This window comes from Phyllostomus hastatus, unplaced genomic scaffold, assembly GCF_019186645.2.
Source record: "Phyllostomus hastatus isolate PE091 unplaced genomic scaffold, TTU_PhHast_1.1 phas_contig_17, whole genome shotgun sequence".
Taxonomy (NCBI): Eukaryota; Metazoa; Chordata; class Mammalia; order Chiroptera; family Phyllostomidae; genus Phyllostomus; species Phyllostomus hastatus.
The window spans coordinates 28,880,327-28,895,866 of record NW_025333664.1 but is presented as its reverse complement, the minus strand read 5'-3'; the positions used below and the strand labels follow the sequence as shown (position 1 = coordinate 28,895,866).

At 37.8% G+C, this 15,540-nt stretch overlaps 1 protein-coding gene across 6 annotated transcripts in view; it reads right to left on the bottom strand.

The window, feature by feature from the left end:
- Nucleotides 1-15,540, bottom strand: part of PLCB4 (phospholipase C beta 4) — a 395,438-nt gene that overhangs the window by 366,116 nt on the left and 13,782 nt on the right. For 2 of the 6 annotated variants that reach the window (XM_045833066.1, XM_045833065.1), the window contains exon 2: nt 3,006-3,060. The exons of the other annotated variants lie outside the window; for them this stretch is intronic. The gene's annotated coding sequence lies outside the window, so the exon portion shown is untranslated. The remainder of the gene's footprint in view (nt 1-3,005; nt 3,061-15,540) is intronic. 6 annotated transcript variants of the gene reach the window in all.

The following is a 15,540-nucleotide window of genomic DNA, read 5'->3' as shown; positions in this document are numbered from 1 at the left end:
AAAAATTCTCAACCTCTCTAATTATGAAGACCAATTTTTAATGTCAAATGAATTATTAACCATGTACAAGTTGTGCTTTAACTCCTGTGAAAAAAATACATCAGCCCTGGCCAGCATGGCTCAGTTGTTTGGTGCATCGTCCCATACACCAAAAGGTTGTGGGTTCTATTCCCGGTCAGGGCACATGCCTGGGCTGTAGGTTTGGTCCCTAGTCGGGGTACATGGGAGAGAAGACTGATAGATGTTTCTCTCTCACATCAGTATTTCTCTCCCTCTCTCCTGCCCTTCCCCTCTCTCTAAAACCAATAAGCATGTCCTCAGGTGAGGATTTAAAAAAATTAAAAAAAAAATCATAGCAAGAAGCTCCTCTTTATTCAGGAGCACTTCATATTCATGTACATTTCCTCATAACAGCACAGCAGCTACAGAGAGTTGTCAAGTAGTCCTATGCATAAACATGGAAGGTGGCGTTTACTTAATATGTGAGTCACCCTCAGTTTTACCATGGGCTCCAGGGCCTCTTTCAATATTCCACAGCTTCCTGGGCTCTGACTCACACAGGTTAAAAGCCCTCTTCTTTTTTTTCTTAAGAAATTATTTTTTTTATTGTTGTTCAAGTACAGTTGTCCCCATTTTCCCTTCATCATGCTCCCTGCCCCACCCATCCCCGCCTCCCACCCTCGTACCTACTCCAAGACCGTGTCCCTACATGTCCAGCAGGTAAGTGATGATATGTTGCAGAAATGTGGGTCATTGTTCACAAGAGGGGCTTCAGGTTGGTGTTAGAGAAATGGAAGAAGCAACTTTCCTAATGCTTCAAGTCAAATTATTTCAATATATATAAGGGAGGACCATGAGAAAACACAGATTCATCTTCTGGAGGTTGAGACCCTTGTAGTACAGGCTTCCCTTGCTAGGTGAGTGTTCTAGGAACCAATCTGTATCAGTGTACCAGCTGGCATTGTTGTGAGAGGCTGCATTTGGCTTCAGTGAATTTTTTTGAAGACTCTTTTGATGCATTTGCCTATTTCATGATGGGTGATTTACAAGCACACATGCCCACACTGCTGAGTGTTCACTGGTTTTTGACCCAAAACAGCATGACCCCCATGCCCTGCCCTCCCCATTTACCCAATCTCACCCTGAGTGACTTTTGTTTTTGCTTCTCCAAGTGAAAAAAGTCCTCAAAGTGTAATGTTTTGCTGATGTGGAAGAGGTGAAACAAAAATAGCAGAACCACTAAAAAGCATCAAAATCGAAGAGTTCAAAGACTGTTTTGAGCAGTGGGCAAAACATCTTGAAATGTGTATTGCATCAAATGGAGAGTATTTTGAAGGTGACTGAAGTTTAAACATAAGAATACACAAATTTTATAAGTAAATTCTGGGTTCTTTTGGGTCTTCCCTCGTGTCTGGTAGCAGACGGATAATAACATAAGCTGCAATTAAGCCCAGTTATGATTCTAGCTTCAAAGAAGATCAAGCTCTGACAATTTAGATATCCTATAATTCAATATTTACATTATGTTCATCAAGTCTTTTCCTACTATGATTTTATCCAAAATATCCTCATGCTCTGCCTGTGATTAACTCATGTTTCTCTGTGCCATCTTTGAAGTCAGAATCTGAATAAATAATTTAAAGAAAAAAATACAGCGCACACTTACTTAGCAACTTTGCAGTTATTTCACTGTAAGTAATCTGCATACAACAGATTTTTGAAGTCCCTTTCTGAAACAAATTGGCCATTCGATGTCTTTATTTTCAAACACACTCTTGTAGGATTTATGCCCAAAAGCTGATTTTACACTGGTGTTTCGATTTATCTTAAGTAGGCCAAATAGTTAATCTCTGCTGCAATTCGGAGATCAGAAAACATGTTCATTCTTCACAGTAGATTCCCAGTGATCTAATATATGTCATAGTTCTCTTTTAGACCACCTAGAAGTAGGTGAGGTTTTATAGGTAATATATGGGTAACTAACTTGGGAGCTGTGTCAGAACTGAGCTGTTCCTAGGCTGGGGATGGCCACGAGCTAGACAAGTTCCCTGGAAGCTGGAGATGAGCCACTTCGGTGACAGAAGAGTAAAGAAAGACCTCATCACCATCACATTATAAAACACGGAAGAAATGTTTCTACACAATAAATTCTCTGCCCAGGAATAGTCTCAGAACTCAAATCTTACAGTCTGAGAGGAGGCTGAAGGAAAGCACTAGGGGATACTGGTACAAGGTCATATTTGACCACTGTGACCTTGGAACATCACAGAATGTCTGTGGAGATCCTGTGGTCTGAGGTGACTGACCCATCAGACCCACCAAGGAACTCGCATCTAGAGCTTTCCTGTCTCTGCAGGCCTTTTTCTGGACACACTGCTGTCATCAGAATCAAAGTCCCCAAGCACACCTTTCAGGGTAAAAACTGTCAAACGAAAACAAAAGCAACTGCTGGGCTAGGAGCTGAGTCCATGAAATTTAGAAACACCTTGAAGAGTCTACACAGATTACAAAAAGTGCTATAAATGTGACAATACTCATTAACTTCATTATAGCTGATAAAATATCAAGGAAATCACTACTCAAACTCTGGGGGAAAAAACTTCCAAAAAAACTGAAGGTATAACAACTTTTACTGACCACAGACCATATTAGAATTCCAAATTCTCTGGGCTTCCTAGAATGATGTCAACCAAGGATAAGGTGAAATTAATCTATTTAAAATTTTTTAAAGTAGCTACCGAAATACATTCACTGATATATTATATATCACAAGCACTGACTGCTATAGACATAACTACTCACTCAAAATTGTCATTCTTTTACAAAGCCCGGCAAATTCAATCCTGAATTTAGAAAGCTGAACGTGAGATCTTAACTCACTCACAATGGCAGGCATTAGCAGCATAAAAATTGCTTTCAGATTAAATAGTCTGAGTTGTAATTTATGCAAAATAACAACAATTTTTCAAAGTCACAAATTACTTTTAAAAAGCACATACACCTACCTTTTTAAAGAAGATCACATTTCAGGATTCTGTATAACAGAGAACCCGTCCTTTCCTGCAGGGGAAAGAGAAGAAAGGCTATCCACGAATGACAGGAAGGAGCAGAGGGGAACTTCAGCGACCTGCTAAAATTTCCTGATGGTATGGTTTCATTTACAACATTAAACAACAGGACACTTTCAAGTCAGACTTAAAATATTTCTTTATTTCTATCTAAATTAAATATTTTAAAGAGTTTTAATTCCAATTATATGATTTCTAAGGAGCAAGTAGACAAAAGCAAATGGAAATGGATAAAAAGTAAAAGGGAATCTTTCAAAATTAGAATTGAAACATTTACTTCAGATTTATCCCAATAACTATACTCAAATATTATGTTTAATTCCATGAAGTAAATGTATAAATGAAGAAATAAATGCATAAAACTCCACTCCCAATTCTATTTTCCCAGTGGAAAAATGAGGTGAAGAGATCATAATAGTCTGTGTAGGTAACAGAAGGTAATAGGATTATCAACTGAAGTCTCCTGTTGATTTTTCTTTTATTGCCCAAACTAATAAGCCATATATGTAAGGGCTCTATTTTTCTTAGCTAAGACTTTTAGATGAAGAAAAATATGTGCAGGAAAGTAAATAAAAATAGGATCCATCTGATTTTATTTTACATTTATTATTTTCAATAAATAATTGACATAAAAATATGCTAGTCACAAATAAATACTAAATGTGACTTTCCTACTCAAAATCATGTGTTGGTATAGATTAAATATTCTAATATTTTATGGAGTATATAACTTTATGTACTCCAGCCCAAATAAGGAAGTAAACGACTTGGTTTTATGTAAGTTAATCATCTACTACTGTAAATTGTTTCCATCAGATTTAATTAAAATGACCAGTAGAATAATGTCCACAAGAATGTAATCTTGACTCTGACCCTGACGTGTATAGGTTTTATGTGTAAATTAATTGAACTTCAAATGGGGATAATGCCGTGTAGATTCAGAAGCAGTCACCAGGATTTCTGACCCAAGGGCTCGAGGGCCTGAAATGACTGCCAACGCATAAATGCAAGGAGCATCAAAGGCGACTGGAGATTAGCTGGTGCCTGCTTCCTTTACCACCTTTTGTCCTGACAATAAAAGTCCTTTTCAAACATTAAGTAAGAAATCCTCTCAACACCTTACTGAAAGGAATGTGAATCCTGCAACCACACGCATACCTGCACCAGCCAAGGTTGGGTACAGCCCTTCCCAGCCACATTTAGCTCCAGAACCTCTTTCTTTCAAAGCAACACCAATTCTGCACATGGACTCCCCAAAGCAAGCCCGTATCTGGAGACTTGTTTCTGTTGGTTGGTTGGTTGGTTGGTTTTGCCTGTTTTTCTTTACTTCAGCTGTCAGCCACCACTGCTCTGGCTCTGACTGCCAATGTAGTACACTTAGGGTCAGCAAGAGCTGCCGTTCTATTTTCTGAAATTATAGTTGCAGGTAAATTCCACTAACAGAAAAAAAAAGGCAAGAGGGATTGATGATTGATATAGAAACATGGGTCAACATTCACACACTGAGCAAAATCATAATGTATGGCACAGCAACAACTGGGATAGAGCTCATAGATTCTCAGTTCGTATCTGGGCCATCCATAAATAATACACCTAGGATGTGCTTCAGAACAATCCAGTGGGGGCTACTGATGAGGAAGGCTAACAGATGAAACAAAAAGGCTATGACTTTGTTATAGTTTAATGACGGATATGTGAAGGTTTGATAATGGACCCATGAAGGTGTAATGAAGGGTACATAAAGGTTCATTGTCATATTCACTATACTTTTATGCTATATTTAAAATTTTCCAAAAAGTAAAAGATGGCCACTAAGTACCACATTAGGAAAAATGAACACTCTGCAGTTATTGTTTTATAAATGAAGTAATAATGGCCTTGAAGCTTTCTTTCAATATTTCACAAGCCAAATAAGAAGTATATATTTAACTGCAATAAAGCTTATCTTTATTATTTCAAGTATTTGTACTTTGAATTAAGTGATACCCACATAAAAACATTGGTTATCTCATACTTGTCAAAAATTGCTGATAATTAAATATGTCTTTAAGGTAAGGAGGGAAATGGATGACCTATAATTAATATCAATGTGATCTATTTCATGAACAAAAACTTTCTAAACAAGAGGTCTGAGATGGGACCATTAAAAAATAAGATTCTTTATTAATGCAAGCTTTGGGACCACAGATAAAAACTATCGGACCTGCAACGCGCTTGGGCTACCTGAGTGATCCGCTTCTGTGTGACAGCCAAAGGAGGGGCCCTTCACAGTGACACTCCTGACCTGGCTAGAACTGCAGGAGACTAGACGAGACCACACGAGGCTACAGCTCAGCTTTCACCACAAGGAAAGAAAGTCACACACCAAATAAAATAATCTTCACAGCCTCAGAATGTGACTGACTGACCCTGCTACATACCACTGCTGGAAGTCTCACCTTGGATGTAAATTAAAAAGCAGGATTTATGGAACAGTTTTGGGAAAGACCCTGCAAATCTGTGCCAAGCCTGCTCCAAAGTGGACCAGGGACAAGAACACACTGGCATTCCCTCGGGATAGAATATGCACAGGACACAACACTGAATCCTAACTCGTGATTTGATTTAAAAAAAAACAAACAAACATAGTTGATGCTTTTCTATTTTCTTTTTCAAGTTTTCCTGGCCTAAAACAATCTGTTTCCTTTCCAATAAAGAAACAATGCCCAATTCTGAAAAAGATATTTGTCTGACGTAATGGCTAAGCACATAAAAGCTGGGAAAGGGAGTATTATGGGAAAACCAGAGCAACTCGCCCTTATGAGGCAGGCTCTCAAATTTACTGGTGAAAAGATAAGGGTCAGAGGAGGGAGTGTGTGGGTAATAATTATGAACAAGCTGCATGATGGAGGTCAGCTAAACAAAATTCATTTGTTTTCCATGTGAAAATCACAGTTCCAGCAATTTAGTTCATGAGCTAAAAGAAACTTCCATTAGCTTACATCCATACTCACCCATGAATTTTTATTTATGCAGCCATATTTTGAGGCCTAGTTTTATTAAGCTGGAAATAGTATAAGATACACATTCAATAAATAAATATCTGTCAAATAAATAAATGAATGAAGTGACAATTACTACTCACCAAATCATGAAAGCTAAACCTAAGGCCACTAGAAATAACAAAAGTAAAATCCCCAGATATGGCTGTCACAACTATTTGTCTAACTAATATTCATAACATTGATTTTCTTCTGGGTAGCAATATGCCAGGTTAAAATGGTTTGTCCCCTAGACTCCCTTGCAGCTAGTGCGGCCACATGCCACGGTTTTGAGCAATGAGATGCAAGAGAGATCTCCAAGATGGTTTATTCTCATGCTATGAACACATCTCCTTTCCTCTTTCCTGGGAATAACTGGTAGGAGGTGCAGAACCATCTCATAACCATAAGGACAAAAGCCAGACAACAAAGAGGAAAAAGCAGAAATATCCTGGTTCTCTGGTCACATCCCTGAGATGCTGCAACTGCCCAAAATGATTAGATTCCCAAACTTGCATTTCACGTTAGTTGTGACAAACTTCTGTGAGTGTAGGCTTCTGTTTTCTATAATTCACAGACAAAAATAGCCTAACAAATAGCAGATACAATTTATCTTTTCCCCTGTGTTCTCGGAAACTGTTCCTATTTCCACTAACTGTGATGCTCCACATAACTGTCCAATAACACAGTTATGTAATCATCACTGACCTCATCAACAGTTTCCACTTGTCAAGAGGATGCCTCACACTAAAAGGCCAACCGGCTTAAAGGAGAGTAGTTATCAGGAAAACCAGGGGAAACAACGGGCCACACATCATTCTACCACATGGCCTCCTGTGGACCACTGCATTCTCCTGTTAGGGGCACAAAAAGACAAAAAAGAAAGCAAAGCTATTCCACGGTGGTGAAGAAATGGAGAATCTTCTAATTTAGTACTATTCAAAATCTGTATGTCTCAACAAAGAGAAGAAAATATTTAGAGGGATGGGCTAAATTAAACACCAGAAATGCAACACCTCTAAGAAAACAAGAACCAGCTGATACCTCTCAGGCTACCCTAGATCAGATGCCCCTACCCTGGGCTTCTACAGGGCCTCATCAATGCACCTCTGTGGAACTTAAAATTCTGTAGTCATTCTCTCAGTATATTGGTCTCTCTTGATAGAACACAAACTTCTAGAGCTGAGGAAAGCTGGTATGTAGCAATTACTGACAAATGCTGAATGAATGAATGCATGAGCAAAACAACATAGAGATTACTTTTCCAAGAGACTTTATGAAAAGTATACAACCCTCAAAAAAAATCTGTGAGCATCCTTTTTAGAAATGTCATGTGATGCATGAATTGTTCTTCTGGCCCAACATAGCATACTTGTCAAATGCCTACACTTATTAAGTGCCTATTATAAGCCAGCTGATGTGTCAGGCACTTTATACTCAGCATTTAATTAATTTTCACAACCCCCAATTAGTCACTAGGGCCTCCCCTTTCAGATGAAGACAAATTCAGAGGGAGCTATGGACCTCACCTAAGGTCACATATCTAGTAAAAGGCACACACAATATTCAAACCCAAGAATGCCAGCTCTCACTTTTCTGCTATGCAATGCTGCTTCCTCACTTTGGTCTTTACTCAAATATTGTCTATAAACTGCATATGTGCCTTATATGAAATAGCATTCACTAGAACCTTCACTTGGTGGCCACAAAAGTGTCTGCACAGTGACGGTCCACTGTAACATCAAACACAACTACTATTTGCCCAGGTCAGAAACCAGACATGTGCATGACACAGTGACCTTCTCTAGCTCATCTTACAGCTGTAAGCTATCACAAAAGTTCTACATATGTACAACATGTAAAAAAAGTCACTATGTATTTGTATGACTTAGAAATGATACAAAATAAACCTATGAGTCTATGGCTGCAGTCTGTCCCAGAAATCAATAGCCCATCCATCTGTACAGTACACACAAGCACTGTGGTCTTCCTGTCATGCTCACAGAATGCATGGCACTGAGATCTCAGACACCTCTGGACGGTGGACAGGCTTAGAAATGCACACAAGACAGCAGATCAATCAAAGCAACTTAAAATCACAGGCTCATCTGAGCCAAAAGGGGAAAAAAATCTACTATACAAAGAAAATAACAAATGCATTTTTGCAATTTTGTTCCTTACAATTTTTTATTGAATAAATAATACCTCTTTGAAGTTGATAAAAACCTTAGTGAAAATATTTATCCAATAAACCTCTCAATGAAATAAACTGTAATGACTCCAAAGAAACCTAATTTAACAACTTCACAAATTCTCATGGAAATAAACAGACTCACCACCCCCGGAGCATTTGGCTATTATTTGTAGGCAATATGTGCTGTCTCAAATGCACGTGCATAGATGAAAACATTAACCTTATTCTTTTTGAGCCTAAGCATTAGCTTTTTTGTTTGCTCAGCCACTTCAGGTTAACCTTTCCAGAGATTTTTAAACAATACTGAGTTTTTTGCAAGTCATCATTTCTATCAGGACAGCCATCTAATACCCATTAAAAAAACAACAACCTGAAAATGTGTTAGAAGCCAAACTTATTTGGGGACAGTTACGCGATAAAGCATGTTTTCATTTTTTCTCTCTCTTTCTATCAGTTATCTATTATTTTTAAATTTTCATACACAGACCTTTGGGAGAAAAATCGTGATTTGGTATAAGGACAACAAGTCTTTTCTCATAAAATGGCTTAATTATCTCTAAGAAAATAAACATATTTTTCCTTAGCTAATTCATTTCAATACTTTCCCATGACACAGAAAAAAAAATAGTATTCTCAATTATATAACGTCATAGCCCTCACAGTTATTCTTCTATGAAGTTATTTTGCAAAGTGGTCACTCCTCCCCAAAGGCTAATGATTTTAAAAGATGGGCTTCATAATGAAAGAAACAGAATGCAGATACTTTTACAAAGACAGTATCTGGTAACATTTAAAGCAAAACTCTGTACAAACTTCTCCTTTAAAAATCTATGGCTCAAAGCTACAAGCTTTCTAACAGGTTCGGACTCCTTCACTAATGCTTACTTTGCTTAAATTATACACACCCCCAAAATGGCCAAAAGCATTTATAGTCCCCCTTGCATTTGACCCCACAATCAGACAGACACTGTCCTATTGAGAAAATGAAATATTGAGGTGGATCCACATGAAATTAACTAACTGCCCAGGCATTTACAGGGTGAGAATTAAAAACAAGCTTAAGTGTTAAAATGCCTCTTTTCTTAGGCAATAGCTCACTTTCCTTATTTCTCTTTCTGCATCTTAAAGTAATTCTTAACTACTGACTAAGGCTCAAAAAATTACCCAAAAATCTACTCTACAAATAAGGTTTGAGAAGTTATATTTAGCAGATTTCTGATTATATTGGACACAATCTTGGTACAGCTTCCTACATACAAAGTTAGCCATGAAAGGGAATTCTTTTTAGTCTTTAACAGAAAAATAATTGAGCTGATTAAATATAGATCAAAGACAGTTCTGCCATGAAAAAAACAATTTTTTATGATTCGTACAAAAAATTGTAGCAATAAACAAAAAGCAATCTGGTGTTTTTCATTCTGGACTGCAATGGTTATCTATTTATGATTAGATTAAGAGTACTTCTGCTGCTTTCTTTGTGCTTTTCAGTTAGCCTCCAATATTTTTAGCATGATCATGTAATACTTTCATAAACTACAAAATTATTTGTTAAACCTTAGACACTATTGAGATATAATCTTTTTATTTGCATAAATCACTACTATGTAGTAAATGATACACGTTAGTATGTTTTGAAAATTATTGATAATTAACTTTAGTCAAAATTAAATTCAATACTTCAAAATGACTTCTTATACCATCACCTATGGATTATAATATTAACTCATATTAAATATTTTAAGGTTAGTTTCTATTTTAAAATAAACTAATCAATGACCTGATAAACATTTTATGCCCATCTGTATCTGTTCCAAAAATTAGGAAAACTCCTTACTTCCTGTTCTAAACCATTCTCCTTTATCTGTGCTATTTATTCTCTGCTAACTCTTAAAATATATTTGAGGTAACCCCGTCATATGTCATCACTTTCTCTGACAGCTATATTGGCACCATAAATATACTGGAATGTTTATATGTACATCATGTAAATGTATTCACATATACATATATACTTATATATATACACACATTATATACACACATGTATAATATGTGCATACAATATATATACACATATGTAATGTATACATAAAGTGTATAAATGTTATACGATCTGCACTGTTTAGAGATTTTCACCAGAGATGACTGTCAACCCAGCTTTAGGTTTTCTCCACCTTAGCCAACCTGACCAACTAACTTGACTGAGCTAACAATAGTTCTGAATTCCATTTTTTCCATCAAGTGGCCAATTGTTTAACCAAATTAAGTAACATCACTTTTCTTATTATATTGGTCACCCTTATCTTTCCTAGATATCAATATTCTATAATCACCATGAGTTGATTCATTAAACATTTATTTTGTACTTAGCATTTCTCATTACTGTGATGTGAGAAGATTATAGTGTGGTAGTTCACAAGTTATAAATGTAGCTGAAAGTAACACTTATCTATGCATCTTGCCATTGAGCCAATAATTACAAAATTCTCTTAAGTAGAAGGGGAAGTCTCTCACTGTTTCAAATTTTCAGCTAAAGTCTCACTGTTAAAGACAATAGGTGATGAGTTCCTTTCACCTGACCTCAGGATTTGCTGCACATGGCCAACCAGCCCAGAGGTCACCTCTGCAGCCCATGTATGAGAAGAACTTCCATTGCAGAAGACAGACACATCTTCAAAGAGAATTCTCAGAAGAAAAGGGTGGTTCCCTTTCCTTCCCTCCCTATCAGCTCAGAACAACTGCCTAAAACAACCCTTCACACCTTGGGGCTTGGGCTTTCTGTAACAAGAGAGGCTCTTATTCTACTCCCCAGGCAGTTGCTTGTCTCCTACAGAACCTCATAACTTACTCTGTGGGGCATGTATGAGCTGGAGACCTCAACATATATGTAGGCAGCAGAGGCTGCCTACAGTAGTAGAGCAAGGCAACTGTGTCTCAGTAAAAGTAGAAATGGGCCACACTGTGGTTTAAAGGTGCTAACATGTGAGTTTTCCTGGGGACCAAATGGATACCATTTGGAGTGCTCCTAAAAAGTATCTACCCGTGGGCTACCTGGGCAGGGACTGAGGGACACCCCAGTGATACAGCACCAGAAGATAAGAGCTGAGGGTCATGATTGATTACCCAAGACTTGCACATCCAATAATGGCAGAGTGACAATGAACCCAGCACAAGATCACCAAAAGCTCATCAGGGTGTACATGAGAAAGAGCTGGCCATAGAAACACACCCACCAGCTAAGTTCAACAGCCTTGGCCCTTGTCCGCCTCCCCTGTCTGCTCTGGAGAAGCCAGAGATATTGGGTAGAAGGAGGAGGAGAGGGAAGAGTTAAACTAAAAATGACCTTTATTCCTTACTGATGATCACTGAGCCATGGGGCAGGCCAGAAGATCAAAAAGAGGAGAACCTATAAACTGGACAGGAAAATGAAGTTTTAACTTATTACTGTACCATTTTTCCTAATATTTGAAAATCAGATTGTTCCAATACTTTAAAATGACTCAAAAGCCATGGGATCTGCCAAAAATAACAGTCAAACTAAAAGTGGGAGAAGAATAAAGCTATTTTCTGTTTGTGTCTTACTAAGAGCGACTCATTCAGCAAACTAGCTACACTAATAAATATCCAACCTATACAAGATTATGTTAAACAGTTAGATCAGAAAGAATAAAGAAAATCAAAATGAGAATTTAATATACATGCTAAAACTTTAACTTCAGAAGACTGTCAGAATAGATTAATAACAATTATCATTTTAAAAAGCAGTGATGCAGACACCAAACCAATCTGTGGGTTTGGCATCCTGCATGCCACCACACACTTATGGGCTTTCCCATAGGGCTGGGCTACAATTGCCATTGCCAGGTAGATCAGTTCCCTACAAAGCAGAATACACTACTCACACTCTACCAAGAAATACACTTTAAATAGAAACACACAAATGCGGGGCGGGGGGGCGAGTTATATACCACACATGCAAACAGTAAGCAAAAGACAGCTGAACTGGCTATATTGGTGTAAGACAAATAGATGTCAACACAAGAGGTATTACTACAGACAAAAATGAACACTTCGTGAACAAAAGGGTAAATCTGAAAGAACTATACTAGCCTAAGCCCTTCACTTAAGAAACAAGACGCAAATTGCTCAAGGGCACTCAGTCAGCTAGGAGAAACTCCAACTACAAATCTAAAAATTGGAATCTCTCAATTCCTTATTTAGATCCTTTTTCATAAAACAGTGCTCCTAATCTGAACTCATTTAACACAAAAGTTCAAGCGCCTAGTAACGATCAGGCATTCCACTAGGTACTTTCATTTGGGAAGTTGATGGTTTTGACCACACATGCTGGTTGCTTTCATGTTCAAAACCATCAGCTTCCCCAAATGAAAGTACCTGGTAGAATGCTTGAGCTTTACTAGGCACTCGAAATTTGTTGGGTTTTTCCCCAATACACTTGAGAGAAATTTGCAAAGGTATTTCCCCTGTGTGGGATCCTCAGGCATTAAATATATCATTTTCAATCTAGATATGAGTTTTGGATGATCTCTCTTCCTTCTGTCTTGTTAGCTTTGCCCAACTCATATAGTCCAGGTGAGTAAAGAAAATGGTAAAAATTTCAATGATAATTGAATTCATATTGCCTTTTATGCTCCAAAATGAGTTGTGCAATGGACACATTTTATAACATCCCTCCAAAAAAAATTAAACATGCCATTTTGTTCAAAGGAAGAAACAGATATCCCTCCAGATGCTGTAGTTATAATCACCAAATAGTCACAGTCTCCTTACTGAAAGCCCAGCCTTCAGTTTAGTTAAGGATTCTTCAGAAAATGAATTCTTAGTGTGTGCTATGTAAGGCCAATCCCTACGTAAAATTCTCACATATCTTAACAATTTTCTGGATTATTTTTATTTCATTACTGAGGATGTTATAGGACTAGGCATTTACAATCACAAAGAGTCTAATCAACTCTCCAAAATGTCAAGGTTATAGTCAAGGTCAATATATTTTCAACCCAGGAAAGTAGTGTCAGAAAGGCAGACAGATGACCCCTGTCTGCCTCACTATAGCCACATGAAATTTAAGAATAAGACAAAAGTTGATAATCAATGTTAGAAAATGCATTGCTTAACTATAAATTTTAGAAATAGCAGAACGCATACAAATCCAAAACAGGATGTACAAAACCATGAAATAAACAAGTAAAATAATATCATGTGGTCAGCGCCCATATCTCACATATTCATTTTAGGACACATTTAAGAACCAACTGTATGTTAGCTACTATACAAATCTGATTTAAAAATTCAGAATGAGTTACGATTGCTTGAAAGAGCCAAAGGGCTTAAAATCAGTTTATATGAGGTCACTGAAATTTCATGCACATACATGAATGCATCTCACTGTCTTGACCCCAATCTATATTGTAGCTGTATCAGGTTCTGAGTAGAGTATTTTCAATAAAATGTATCGTATCTAAACTGGCAAATTTCTGTGTAGTTTAAGAAGAGAGCACTATCCTGTTTTAAAAGCACTAAATCAAGCAAAATACTACATAGCACTTAATGAAAGTCTCCACACAAAAGAATATTAGAGAGAAAAAATCACCAACTGCCTAAAAAGACTTGACTACATTTCCTTGACTACTTAAAAGTTAACTTAGAAAATAAAAGAAAAAAGAACCAAAACTATTTTTATTTTCTTTAAAAAATTTACCCTGGGACTTAGATTGATAGTAGAGAAATCCAGTATGTACACATAAGTTAACAAATTATAAACCAGGCAATGACCAAGTTCATAATTATGGGAAGTGGTTTAAGCTCATTAACATGAAATGCTTCAATTCTGTAAAGAAGGATGTAAAACTCATGTAGGTAGGTAGGTAGGTAGGCTATCTAAGGATATATATGATTAACCTAATCCCTGCATATAGACAAATTGAGTTATGAAATTTCAGTGAAAGCAAGTACCTTGTAAATTAAGACAACGCAAATCAAATATATAGGAATATATAGTCAAATATATAGAAACATGTTCAAATATCAAAATTATTGTTTTTGAAATGATAAAAGAGCATGCATGATTTTTATCATTATTCTAGGTGTCCATTATCAGTAGGACTGCTTGTAGCTGCATGAACAAGAAACCCCACTGTATCAGTCAGCTCAGGCTGCCATAACAAAATGCCGCAGATTAGGTGGCTCAACCAGTTCCGGAGGCTGGAAGTCCAAGACCAAGGTGCGGACAGGGCTGTCTTCTGGGAGCTCTCCTCCTCGGCGTGGAGATAGCCACCTCCTCACTGCGTCCTCACTTGGCATTTCCTCGGTAGGCAGGCTCCAGCCTGCTTTCTCTCCAGTGTTCTGTAATATCCATTTCTTAAAAGGACACCAGTCAGACTGGATTAGATACCACCCAAACAGCTGTATTTAAAATTTTCTCTTTATATTAATCCTCATTTTATCTCTTTAAAAGTGTTAATTCCCACATATAGTCACATTTTAAGGCACTGGGGGTTTGGGCTTTAACACACAAAATTTGGCGGGGCACAATTCAGTCCATAACCCTATCAAAGGAACTTACTCAAATGGTCACTTTTTTTTTTCAGTTAACAAGAAATTCACAGGTAGGTTGATCAGGGTTGATGCAGCCATTCAAGTAAGGCATCCAGAGACTGGGTGCCCCTCCTTCCTGCTCTGGTCTCCTCAGTGTGCAGCTCTCACCATCATAACCGCAGGACAGCGGCTGCCAGTCTGATGAGCATCATGTCCAGGTTCCAGGCAGAAAAGGAAGAAAAAGCAAGGATGTCTATTTACATCTCACAGGCCAGGATCGTGCCACGTGGGGCACTGCTGGCTGCAGGGCAGGCCAGGGAGGAGAGTATTTTTAAGTGGACACACTTAAGTGGACATACTGGCACCCTGAACCAAAATCACTGCTACATCAGAAAGGAGGGAGGGAGAACTGTGTTCCACACATGTCACTGGCCACAGATGTGGCTGTAGAGATTCAGAACCCAAATCTATAGTTTGAATCCTGTCTATACCACTGATCAACTGTGTGACCTTCAGAAAGTGCTTTCACTACACAGCTTTCTGAGTACTAAATGATGGCAACTATGCCTGACCTGCAGAATCACGCCGAGAATGAAGCAGGGCTGCATTCATTTCTAAGGCCCAGGGCACACTACCCTGGGATAGTGTGCTAGGTGTGGGGCCCAGTCTCCCTGTACCTTGAAAAATCACAATGTTCTAAAGT